This window comes from Pantherophis guttatus, chromosome 5 (genome assembly GCF_059756535.1).
Source record: "Pantherophis guttatus breed Tessera chromosome 5, ASM5975653v1, whole genome shotgun sequence".
In the NCBI taxonomy this organism is placed as follows: Eukaryota; Metazoa; Chordata; class Lepidosauria; order Squamata; family Colubridae; genus Pantherophis; species Pantherophis guttatus.
In genome coordinates this window covers 20,948,212-20,960,078 of record NC_142067.1, presented here as the reverse complement: position 1 = coordinate 20,960,078, position 11,867 = coordinate 20,948,212, and positions in this window count along the sequence as shown.

Genomic DNA, 11,867 nt, shown 5'->3' with positions numbered 1-11,867 from the left:
CAAGAAGGCTGCATTTCACAGATGAATTAGGATGCAGTATTAAAATAAATGGCAAACTTACTTCATTTAGATGTGATTAATCCATTTTATCCAGATAAAACTTTTTCCCTTTGTACCATTAGCCTTAAGGAGAATTATTAATACCATATGGCATTCCAGGGATGCAAGTTTTGCCCCATTTAACGATCTTTCTTGCCACAGTTGTTAAGTGAATCCCTGCAGTTATTAAGTTAATAACACAATTGTTAAATGAATCTGGCTTCCCTATTGACTTGGCTTGTCAGAAGGTCACAAAAGGTGATCACATGACCCCAGGACACTGCAACCATCATAAACACGAGTCAGTTGCCAAGTGTCAGAATTTTGATCACATGACCATGGAGATGCTGCAAAGGTCATATGTGTGAAAAATGGTCATAAGTCACTTTTTTCAGTGCTGTTGTAACTTCAAACGTTCACTAAACAAGTAGAAGGACTTGTTTACCTGTACTGAGTCTACAATCTTTCAGCCATGTTCTCATAACATAACTGATCGCATCATCCATGACCTGCTTTACAGAATAAAAAAACAGAAGGCATTTTCCCTCAACACTGCAAGCACCAGAAAGGTGGCTGGGAAAGTGTCGCTTCTTTTGTTTTCCCCTGGATCAAAAAATTAGTTGTGTTGACCTAGTTGCCATCAAGCATCACCCCAGTTGTAGTTAGGATGTCACATCCACATCCCAGGTGCCCAAAGGTAGAACATAAGAGTTGCAGTGACTCCAAACGACTTCATCTACGTTTCTACAGCTGGGCAAGATAATTAATCTCCATCAACCCACTTTTGCCTGTTTGCATAGTTCTTTGTTTCTGATCAGGGCAAAATGAGTAATCAGATCCTCTTAACTCCCACCCCCACCCCATTAATTATACTTGTTTATATGCTAACTCCCCAAACCATTAATTAAATAAGTGCTGTGTGAACAGGGCTAATATACAAAACTCATGTACTTTGTCTTAGCGTAAGGCAAATCTTGAATGATGATGATGATGATGATGATGATGATGCGATGCGATGCTATGCTATGCTATGCTATTTTTATTTTTTTTAAATTTGATTTATATGCCGCCCTTCTCCGAAGACTCAGGGCGGCTTACAGTGCGTTAAGCAATAGCCTTCATACTTTTGTATATTTATACAAAGTCAGCTTATTGCCCCCACAAACTGGGTCCTCATTTAACCTACCTTAGAAAGGATGGAAGGCTGAGTCAACCTTGAGCCTTGGAGAGATTCGAACCAGCAGTAAATTGCAGGCAGCTGTGTTAATAACAGAGTGCTTTAAACCACTGTAGTACCAAGGCTCTTAGCTATGCTATGCTATGCTATGCTATGTTTTATGATAATGGCAAAGGTGCAGCGAGTGAGTCTTAGCATAATGTCAGAATGCTTTGGACTATACTTGTATGACACAGGAATCAAGTGTGTTATGCAAACACAGCCTATCTAATTATTTTGAGTTTAATGAGCTGTATGAAAATTTTAAAAAATGGATTCATTGAATAAAACATGGTAAGTGGCGAACTATGGGAAAGCAACAATGGGAAGACACGCCACGCAAACAGTCTTCTGAAATGGCATTCAAATTTCCTACAGTATTTCAGTGTTTCAACGGTTCTACTCCAGTTGCTTATCCATGGTCTACTTTCTTTTTTTCAATTTCTTCTTGCAATGTCACTACATTGTCAATGTTAATTTACAGTTATTAATCTTTGAATAATTAAATCCATATATTATCTTAGTATAGATTCAGTAGGTCATGATATTGAGTTTTTAGGTTTTAACTATGTATCATAACTTGTCAGCCTTCTCGTTTTATGCATGGCTTTCATAAATAGTGATTGCACAGCGGGGGAACAGAAATTCTAGCTGAAGGAGGAAAATTTATCTCCTAAGCATTAGAAATCCCTACTTAGAGTGCAATTATGCTAACCCAGCTGGAGTTGAAATGAGGCAGAAGAGTATGCATTTCCATAACTGCTTGTAGATCTTGCCTTGTGTTGTACTGTCACAAAGTTCTATTGTTCCACACTGCTAGTTGCCAAGTGTGCAAATAGTATGAAATTGTGTTGCATTATGAAATAAAAAGGTACTAAATAAACTGGTAGGTATTTTTGGTTATAGCAGATGTTTACAGCTGCATGTAGCATGGATCTTTTTTAAAAGCTTAATTTTGGCTGCAAATGCAATTCTTTCTATGTAATATATTGGGGGGGGGACGGGGACCATACAACCAAAATGAATAGAATTACTTCCCAAACAAGTATGTGGACAAAATCTTTGAAAATGCCTCCCCTTTTAATTTCATATTTTAAAACATAGATTTAAAATAATACGTTGTGTTAGTTGATATTCTAATATGGAAATATTTCCTTCATTAACACGTGGCAGCAGGGGAGGAAAGCATTTGAGGAGGAAAGCAATTTGAAAGTCAGAAGTAATTTCTCAAGAACAGCACATGTGACTTCAGCTCAGCTTTGCCATCTTAATTTAACCTCTAAATCAACCAGCCTGCTGGGCTTCAGAAGTGCTGGGCTGCAATCTGATTATGACCATCCAAGCACAGCCAGGAGATTAGGGAAGCATGTGTTAAATCTAATCTATATGATAAATGTATGATGGCTCCTGACTTTTATTTCTCCAAGAATAATGAAACCTGATCTATGCATCTCTTACAAATCACCATGGTGCCATAACCTATATGAGGTCATTTGTACCTCCTTGCTGTCTCCTATGGACCTCCAAGATAATAGACAAGTTTTACCAAATGCATTTTCCAATCAGATGTTTGAATCAGCCATGTGGCAAAATGGAAGTTATTATTTACTGACAATAATAGATCTTTTAGGACTTATCTACTCTGCCCAGTTGCATTGTCACTAGAATGGGCAGGCAACTCTGAAGACCAGAAATGGATAATGTCACCCACTATTAATTGTATAACCACATTCAAAGCAGTCTTGGAATGTTTTTTTTCTGTTCTATTTCCGAAGCATATGTTTTCCTGAAGTGTAGGAAGATGATGATGATGGGATGCCATATAGTTATGTGAGAGGTTTTTGTGTCCCATTGATGTTGAGAGCTATTCTAATATCATAGTGTAGCTCTCTACACTAAGTAGACCAAACCAAGAAGGCTCAAACTTATTGATATTGGCTATAGTAACAGAATCTTGCAAATGTGATTCCTTTTTACTGATTAATCAGGACTACATCTGTTATGATGGCTTTTGGGCATCAGGTCATAAATGGGCTACAGGACATGATTCCCTCTGCTAATCAATTAGGGCAAGGAACTGCAAAGCATCTGGAAAACAAACAAAAATGGAAATCTTAAGTCTATTGTTCAAAAGAGGATGAAACAATCGTGTTTTGAACAATACTATTTTGAATCCAACCATTCAGCAAGGGGATTTCAAAAATGGATGTACTAGATTTGGAATGAAAGAAAACCCTCCAGATTCAGTCATTATTGAAGAGTGGACTGATAAACTATGAGTTCAACAACTCTTAGCAAAAGCTGATTTAGAAGCATTGGGAATGGGATGCGAATCAAATGGCAATTGGAAAAACCTGATGTGATGGAATGTAGTCTGGATTCCCAAGAGGGAGTGCATTTCAGAACAGCAAGAGACAATTCAGTTCAGATAGTTTGTGTGAGAGAAAAAGGCTGAAGACGAGCCGTCTTCCTAATACTTCCCACAGTATACATTATGGTTTATTGGAGGTGATAGTTTGCTATAGTTTGGCAAGATTCTGTCTATGGCTGAGGAACAATAAAGAAATCTGTTTGGAAGAATCACAATGTGTTTTTCTTGGTTTTTGAAGACTGACACCCGAAGAGCTACATATGCATGATGGTGGGTACTTCAATCTTTCAATGGAAATACACTGCTCAAAAAAATAAAGGGAACACAAGCAGAAGACATCCAAGATCTGAATGAATGAAATAGCCTTAATAGATACTTCGTTCATTACATACAGTAGTTTTGTGTTCCCTTTAGTTGTTTGAGCAATGTATAAACTATGTAAAGAACAAAGTATTTAATAAGGCTATTTCATTCATTCAGATCTCGGATGTCTTCTGCTTGTGTTCCCTTTATATTTTTGAGCAGTATAGAAAACAAGAGTCAAGATTCTCAAGAAAATTCTTAGGAAAGAAAATGTAGCAATTAATAGGCACAAGTAACCAGAATGAACTGGAAAGCTGAAAAAGTCATTAAAAAAATTGGAACTGATAGCAAAAATGAAACTTCCTGCCTTAAATGCCAACAAATAGAAGAACTTTATTGCAGATTCTTCACAAACGAAGTATTGGAAACCATTTCATTATCAACATCTGATAAAATAGAACAGCTTGATATATTCTGCTGCTTATGTTATCACCCAAAGACCGTGGATATGAAATTAAGAAACAAAAGCAAATTAGGGAAGGTAATTGGAAAATGGAAGGGAAAACTAATTTAGAATTGACAGTAAACAATCTGCAGGCAAACTTTAGAATTTTGAAAAATGTAAAACTTAGAAAAATGGAAAGAGGAACAAGTGAAGCTACAGCTATAAAAAACCCACAATATAAGATTGGAATCAAGGATCCAGAAGAATTGAAACAGAAGATTTGAGTCCCTTCTAGATAACTGGATTACAAAAAGTTTGGAAATGCTTGGTATCAGTCAAAATATCTAAGGGTTTATAGGAACAATAATAAAAGCATGGAAGACAAAATAAATGCTTAATAATGATGGATTATGTCTACTCAGAATAAAAAGGAGAATGTTTCAATTTGGCAATGATGCTATTGAGAGGCGTGCTAAGTAACGCAAAGCATGGCCATCAGTTTTGCACCCGTTTAAAAATAATCTTCCATTTTAAAACATAGGATGATTTAAAATTATACACTAAATCAAAAGCCATGTGGAAATCATTAGTAAACACTGTTCAGACACTTAGTAGTGATATTGCAATGCCAATTGGAGTTGATAAATGTGTGATAATTGAAGTACAGAAGGAGAAGGGCACTAACTACCAAGAAGATATTCAACTCATGAATTCCTAAGCAGAACAACCATCCAAAGTCTAGCACCTGAGTAAGTTTATAGATATTTGGTATATTTATCTTTTGTAGAGCCAGGTAAAAAGAAAAACATTGCAAGTAGTTAAGGAAAATCCTAGTCTAAATGATGGGAAAATAGGGCCAATCAACTCATGGGCAAACAGTGAGAAGGGAAAAAATAATAGGGCTTTAGTGATTATATAATCACTAAAGAGTTTTACATTCCTGTAATCCTTTAATTCAGGTCAAGATGAAAAAGCAAAACAAAACTAAAAACTAAAAACAAAACTTTGGAAGAATCTCAGAAGGAAGAGTTATTTGGAGAAATGGAATCAAAACATGATGGATGGACAATAAAAAATGGAGATAAATATGAAATATGTGGATGCTGAGATAAATTAAGTGAATTTCTTTTTTTAAAATATGAAAATAACCTCAAAATAGTGATATTTTGAAGAGAGGAGGGAGCACAAAAAGATACAAACCGATTGATATACTGTCTATAATTGTATGGAATGATGAAGTTTTTGTTTTATTTTTGTTTAAAAATAAAAAATTATTGGAAAAAAACCCTAAAAACAAAACTTTGGAAGTATCTCAGAAGGAAGAGTTATTTGGAGAAATGGAATCAAAACATGACTATAAAAAGCAATGGCTTGAAAGGAGTTTAGAAAATTGAAAAACCAAAAGAAAGAAAAATTGTTTAACAGAAGAACATGCCAGTAGCCAGCGAATGGTACATTAAAAGGAAATAAAAGGAATGTTTTTTTTATTGACCAAGAACAAAAGTATCAAAGGAAAACTAAGGGACTAGTTTGGATAATAAAATGTCAATTGTGCTGAGTTAAGGTTGAAATAGCTGACCATTATACTGTAACTAGAAGCAGGAAAACTATCCATACATAATGCAAAAAAGAAAAGAAAAGAAAAGAAAAGAAAAGAAAAGAAAGCAGGATTGAGTTGGGAAGACTGGAATTTACATAAAGCATATGGATTCACAGTCAACAAGAATTACTGGAATTATGACATCACAAAGTCATTGAACATTTTATGGGAGTTTAAAATTCAGATTGAACACACCAGGCATTATTCTCACTGAAAAATATCATACCAATAAAGGATAATATTTGTTGCTCGGGGTTGAAGGGTCCTTAGTGCTCTCTGAGCTCGCTTGTTTCCTTGCAGACATTACATTACACAAACTAGGTAATTCATCATCAGTGCTAGAAAAGAATCATGTTTGGTTTATTGATGCACCCATTCATTTCAAGAGGAACTGATGTTGAAAGAATTTTAAAAGATTACAAAATACTGAGATTTGGAAATAAGAGATTGCAAAACTTTGGAAGTACTATTAGAAGAGAATATATGTACTTCAGGGTTGAATTGTGGAGTTCTTGGTGCTCTCTGAGTTCTTGGTTGCTTGCTTGCAGACATTTTGTTACCAGTCTGATTAGTATCTTCAGTGCACCTTCAGCATCCTTAGTGAAAGTTTTACCTGGCCTGGTAATGAAGCGACCGTAAGCAGACAACCAGGCTCAGAGGGCACCAAGGATTCCAGTTTGGAAATAGTTGACATGAGTGTCAATTGCAGTTGGGGCACTGGGCACGATACCTCAAGGACTTAGAAATTGGATTGTTTAAATTTGGCACAACTAATGATTGCCCAGCTATAAACAGCAGCAGAGTTGGGCAACTCATATATAATTAGACATTAACTTCCCAATTCCCAAGCCCTTCGGCAGAGTTGGAATCATGAAGAGGTCATGGGCTGTGATGTACAATTAGTGGAAGTGGAATTAAATACAACCTTGAGATGTCAGCATGATGACACAAGAGAACATGAATTATGTTGTTGTGTTATTTATTTAGCTATTGCCTATCGATGGATAAGAGATTGCATTTCTGCAAAATGTGCCGAACGGTTGTGTTTCTCTTCTCTGCTTTGCTGAGAAATTGAAACTAGATTACCCTCCTCCTCCAGCTCCTTCTCTTAAATCAAATTTGGCAACTGTTGCAAGCGAATCTAACCCCCATCCCGTCAATCTTTTGTCAATCATCGACAAAAGAGCCATAGTGAACAAGAGATAGCGAGCAAGCAGGAACCACACAGAAAATGACAACAGAGAGGGTTTTGAATATTAACTGGATATGCAAATGAGCCAGGCCGTATGCTGCATGAAAAAAAATGTCTCTAGGATCACACAGCTTTCCATTGTTCCTACTTTCAGATTCTTTGTAATAAAAAATGAGATGAATTTTTAAGTCAGTATTAATAATAAAAATTGATTTGTGGCATATTTTTTTTTAGATGGAAGCTTTTGCAAAGAATGGGAGCCCTGCATGTCCCACAACTTTACTTTACTTTTACTTTTATTTAATTTGTATACCGCCCTTCTCCCGAAGGACTCAGGGCGGTGAACAGCCAACAATAAAATACATACATACAGAATTTAAAAAACAAAACTAAAATCGAATTAAATAATTTGGCCCAGACAGATTAAAACCCCAATCAATTTAAAACAGATTTAAACTTTGAAAATTAAAAAATATTGAAAATATTAAAATATTAAAATTGTTTAAAAAGAGAGAGAAAGTTAGGCCAAGCCCACCTGGTGAAATGAAAAGATCTTTAGAGCGCGGCGGAAGGTGCGCAGATCCGGGATCCTCCGTATCTCAGAGTTTAGAAAATCTTTAGGCTGGGATCCTAATTGTACCTATGAATGAGGTATGTAGGATCTTTGTAAAGCAGGATTGCACCCTCATGATAGCCTCTGGATCTATTGATCTGTGACTCACCTTATTCTCTTGCCATTTGCCATCATAGAAGCAACTGGTCCCCAGTGAGGATTGCTATGCTTTTTTTCTTACCTGGAAGGGAGAGACTGAAAGGGGTTGACTCCTTAGTGTTATGTGGGGATGAGGATAATAAACAGTTGGCTAGCTAGATGGTTGGTGATGAGGAAAGAGAAAAAAGTAGAAATCCTTCTGCTCTAGAGGAAAAAAAAACGTTTGCAAGAAAACCTCAAGATGCGGTTCCTTGTGCTAAAGTAAAAATTCCATTATTTTAGAGGCAGTATTTGCAGATAGGACCGCCGTCTGAAGCTCACCAACAAGGTTTAACGTCTTTTCTGAGGAATTTGTTTTAAACATTATTTTTCCCGATAGGGTCTGAAACGAAATTCCCTAGTTGGGAAATCTGATTCAATCCCAGTGTATTTTGGTGTGACTTCAGTTGATTTGTAATTCCCCAATGGGTAGTTCATCACACTTCCTAAATGTTATATACTGTTGACAGTTTTCCATATGGAGGTCTCCTCCTATTAGCATTTAAGTTGTTTAACCTCCTCCTGCTTTTGTTTATAATTTTTTGAATAATGTTAAATAGCTGAAGATTCTAGAGTCTAAATGAAGGAGACGGTTAACTATGTAAATATTTTCCTGGTTTTCACTGATGTTATAAATAAAACTAAAACAAGTTGTAAGCTGCCTAGAGTTATTTGAGTAGGTGGCCTACAAATAAATGTAATACATAAATAACGAATTGCTCCCTATTCAGGTGAGAAAAGGGAGTACTGTAGGGACACTGCAGTAAGGGTGACAAGTTGGAAACAATCTCCCCTTAGTTTCAAACTTAAGCTCTGAACTTCAAAACTAAAAAGCAAGTGCCAGTAAAACTGAACCAGGAAGGAATTTCAGATTCAAAAGAACTGTTGCCTGGGTAGAAAGAGTTATAAATGTCTGCACAAGATTATACCATGGTTACTCTTTATTTTTTGTGCTGCTTCTACAATGATCTATTTCTCTTTGTAGCAATTGTGATAAAAGTTCATTGTATTTGCGCAGCTCAATGATTTGAAATTGTTACACTTTGGGCTCTTTATACAGTGGATTCCCCACCACCACCAGATATACTCCAAGTACATATTTTTCTACCCAGCAGATTTTTATGGAAGATTCCTTTAGAATGCTGGTTGCAATTTTATCAGCATTGTGTTCCTTATTTCAAAATTTTGCTTTTGCACGTAACTGCCCAGAGTTAAAACGACAGTTTATGTATTTTTAATTTTTAAAAAAATAAAGTGTATTTTATATCCTATATTATTGATCTAACTTCCCAAAGGAAAGAGGGGTGGGGAAGTTATTTTCCCTAGTTACGTGCCTTAAACCTACAGAGTTCAAGAAGCAGTTTAACATTTCAGTTTTAGTATTCCCCTCACTCCATGTTTTGATTACAAATCAGGTCTTAGGCTGTGGAGATCTCTTGCAACAGGTTTAAGGGCGGAGGGACATGTCAGGTACCTCCAAAACAGATAAGTGGTGGCAATAAAAACAATCAAGCATCTACCCCAGTGTTTTTCAAATTTAGAAACCTAAGATGTGTGGAGTTCAACTCTCAGAATTGTGGCTTTATATTTTAAAAGTTGCTGAGGCTGAGAAACACTGAACTTACACTGAGGACAGAAGATGGTGTTAAGATGCGAAAAAAAATCTTTAGGAATGAAAGGTTGAAAGCTCCCACTTTTTAATTCTTCTCATCTTCACAACTGTCACCAGAAATCTGGGTCAACTAATGGCCTATTTTTAGATATGTTTATCTCACTAGGTACAGTACCTCACTCTTCCATAAGGATTAGTAGCATATTCTGACTAACTTGATTTTGTCTCTTTTGGAGAGCTTTTCCAGGAGGAGTTTACTTATTTAGAAAAAAAGATTTCAAAGCAGGGGTTCTTACCTTTTGGGGAAACTGGTCCCCTTTCACAATCTAATGGAACCCATGGACACCTCAGAACAAATTATTCAAATGCATAAAATGCATAAATTGTGTAACAAAAGAAACTTATTATGTTCAAATGCAATTATCAAAATATTACTGGCATGTATGGATATTTAGAGAGGGATGCAGTGGCTCAGTGGCTAGGACACTGAGCTTGTCGATCGAAAGGTCGGTAGTTCAACGGTTCGAATCCCTAGTGCCGCATAATGGGGTAAGCTCCTGTTACTTGTCCCAGCTTCTGCCAACCTAGCAGTTCGAAAGCACGTAAAAAATGCAAGTAGAAAAACAGGGACCACCTTTGCTGGGAAGGCAACAGTGTTCCATGCACCTTTGGCATTTAGTCATGCCAGCCACATGACCATGGAGACGTCTTCAGACAGTGCTGGTTCTTCCGCTTTGAAACGGAGATGAGCACCACTCCCTAGAGTCAGGAACGACTAGCACATATGTGCGAGGGGAACCTTTACCTTTACCTTTTTTATGGATATTTAGGCACAAAAGAACCTTTGAACTAAAACTTGTATTGATCATTATTACTTGCAAAATTTTGGAGAAAAGGGTAGTGTACACAATAAAATGTATTCTGTTCCTACTTTTTAAGGGTATAATACTTTTACATAGTATTGAAATTAAACCCTATTTTTGCAGGCTGGAGGCCATAAATTACTTTGTTGCCTATGTTATTATTGAATGAAAATCTAAATTACAGCTAAATTTCAGTTAACAGTTAGTGAAAATAAAGTTGTAATTTTATATACCATCCAAGTTCACGGACACCCTGAAAATTATCCACAAACCCTCAGGTTAAAGACCCCCTGCACTAGCCAAAGTATAAAAAGCTGCAGAAGTCACTTCCATGACCCAGTGCAGGAAACCTCCCAATAATCCCTTTATTTTTATCTAGAAATCTGGCTTTATTAATTTTAGAAGGGAAATTTTCATTAAAACTTCCCCAAACTGCAGAGTTCCATAGTTTTGAGTTTCAGGACAGGCCGAACAGTTTCTGTATTTGGGGTTTTAGGCAGAAAGATTAAAAGTATCTTTTTATTTTCCTAGAATTGGGCTGAAGGGATATATTCTGGGTAAGAGGGTTAAGAACTTTTCAACTGGACAGACCAGGATGTCAGGAATCATAACTACCATTTCCTGGGGAACTCTTGCAAAAAGGAATAGGCCAGAAGGTATTTATGTTATCACCCCTTCCATTTCACAGTACTGTACATATAAAAAGAAATATTGGTGATACATATTAATATATTTTATTTTGCAGGAACAGCCCAGGATTTTGGAGAAATTTTAAACACAAGAGAACTGTACTCCACCTGGAACTGAAGGCAGCTGGAAAGAAAAAAAAATCTACTCCCTTTTGGAGGATTTATGCCCAATATGCCCCCCCCCCCCAAAAAAAAGGCAGAAGAAAGGAAAATTGACAAAAGAGTATCTCAGTACTAAGTATAACAATTTTCCCCAGTCTAATATGCTGTATGTATTTTAGCCGTTATTGTCTTCATTCCCTGCGGGATAATAAGAATTGTAGCCAGAAGCATTTAAAATGAAAGTTTAGATTATTTCAGTGTTTTGGTAGACTGTGGCAAAGTTCAACAGATTCTATAGCATGGAGCTATTGCTAAGAAATTGTTCTAGCAGTTATATACTTTTATTAATAATCTTGCCATTCTTGGTACACAACCCCATTTGATCTGACGAAGTTTCATTAGCAATACTGGTAGGTTTCAAGAGAACACCAAGATAGTTAGTTTCATGCAGTCCTTTCAAACAGAAATTCCCAGATGAGCTTTCCCTTTGCAAGAGATAAGCCAGCCAGAAACAAAATGAAAATCCCTGCGTTCTGAGAACAGAAAGTAACTTTTTCTCTTTCCCAGCACACGATAATCTTCAAGATCTGAAATTCCTGGGATGAAAAAAATCTTGTTTTTTTAAAAACATGCTTTACAAACAAGAGATACATTTGAGAAACTTCCCTTCTAAAGCAAGTTTTC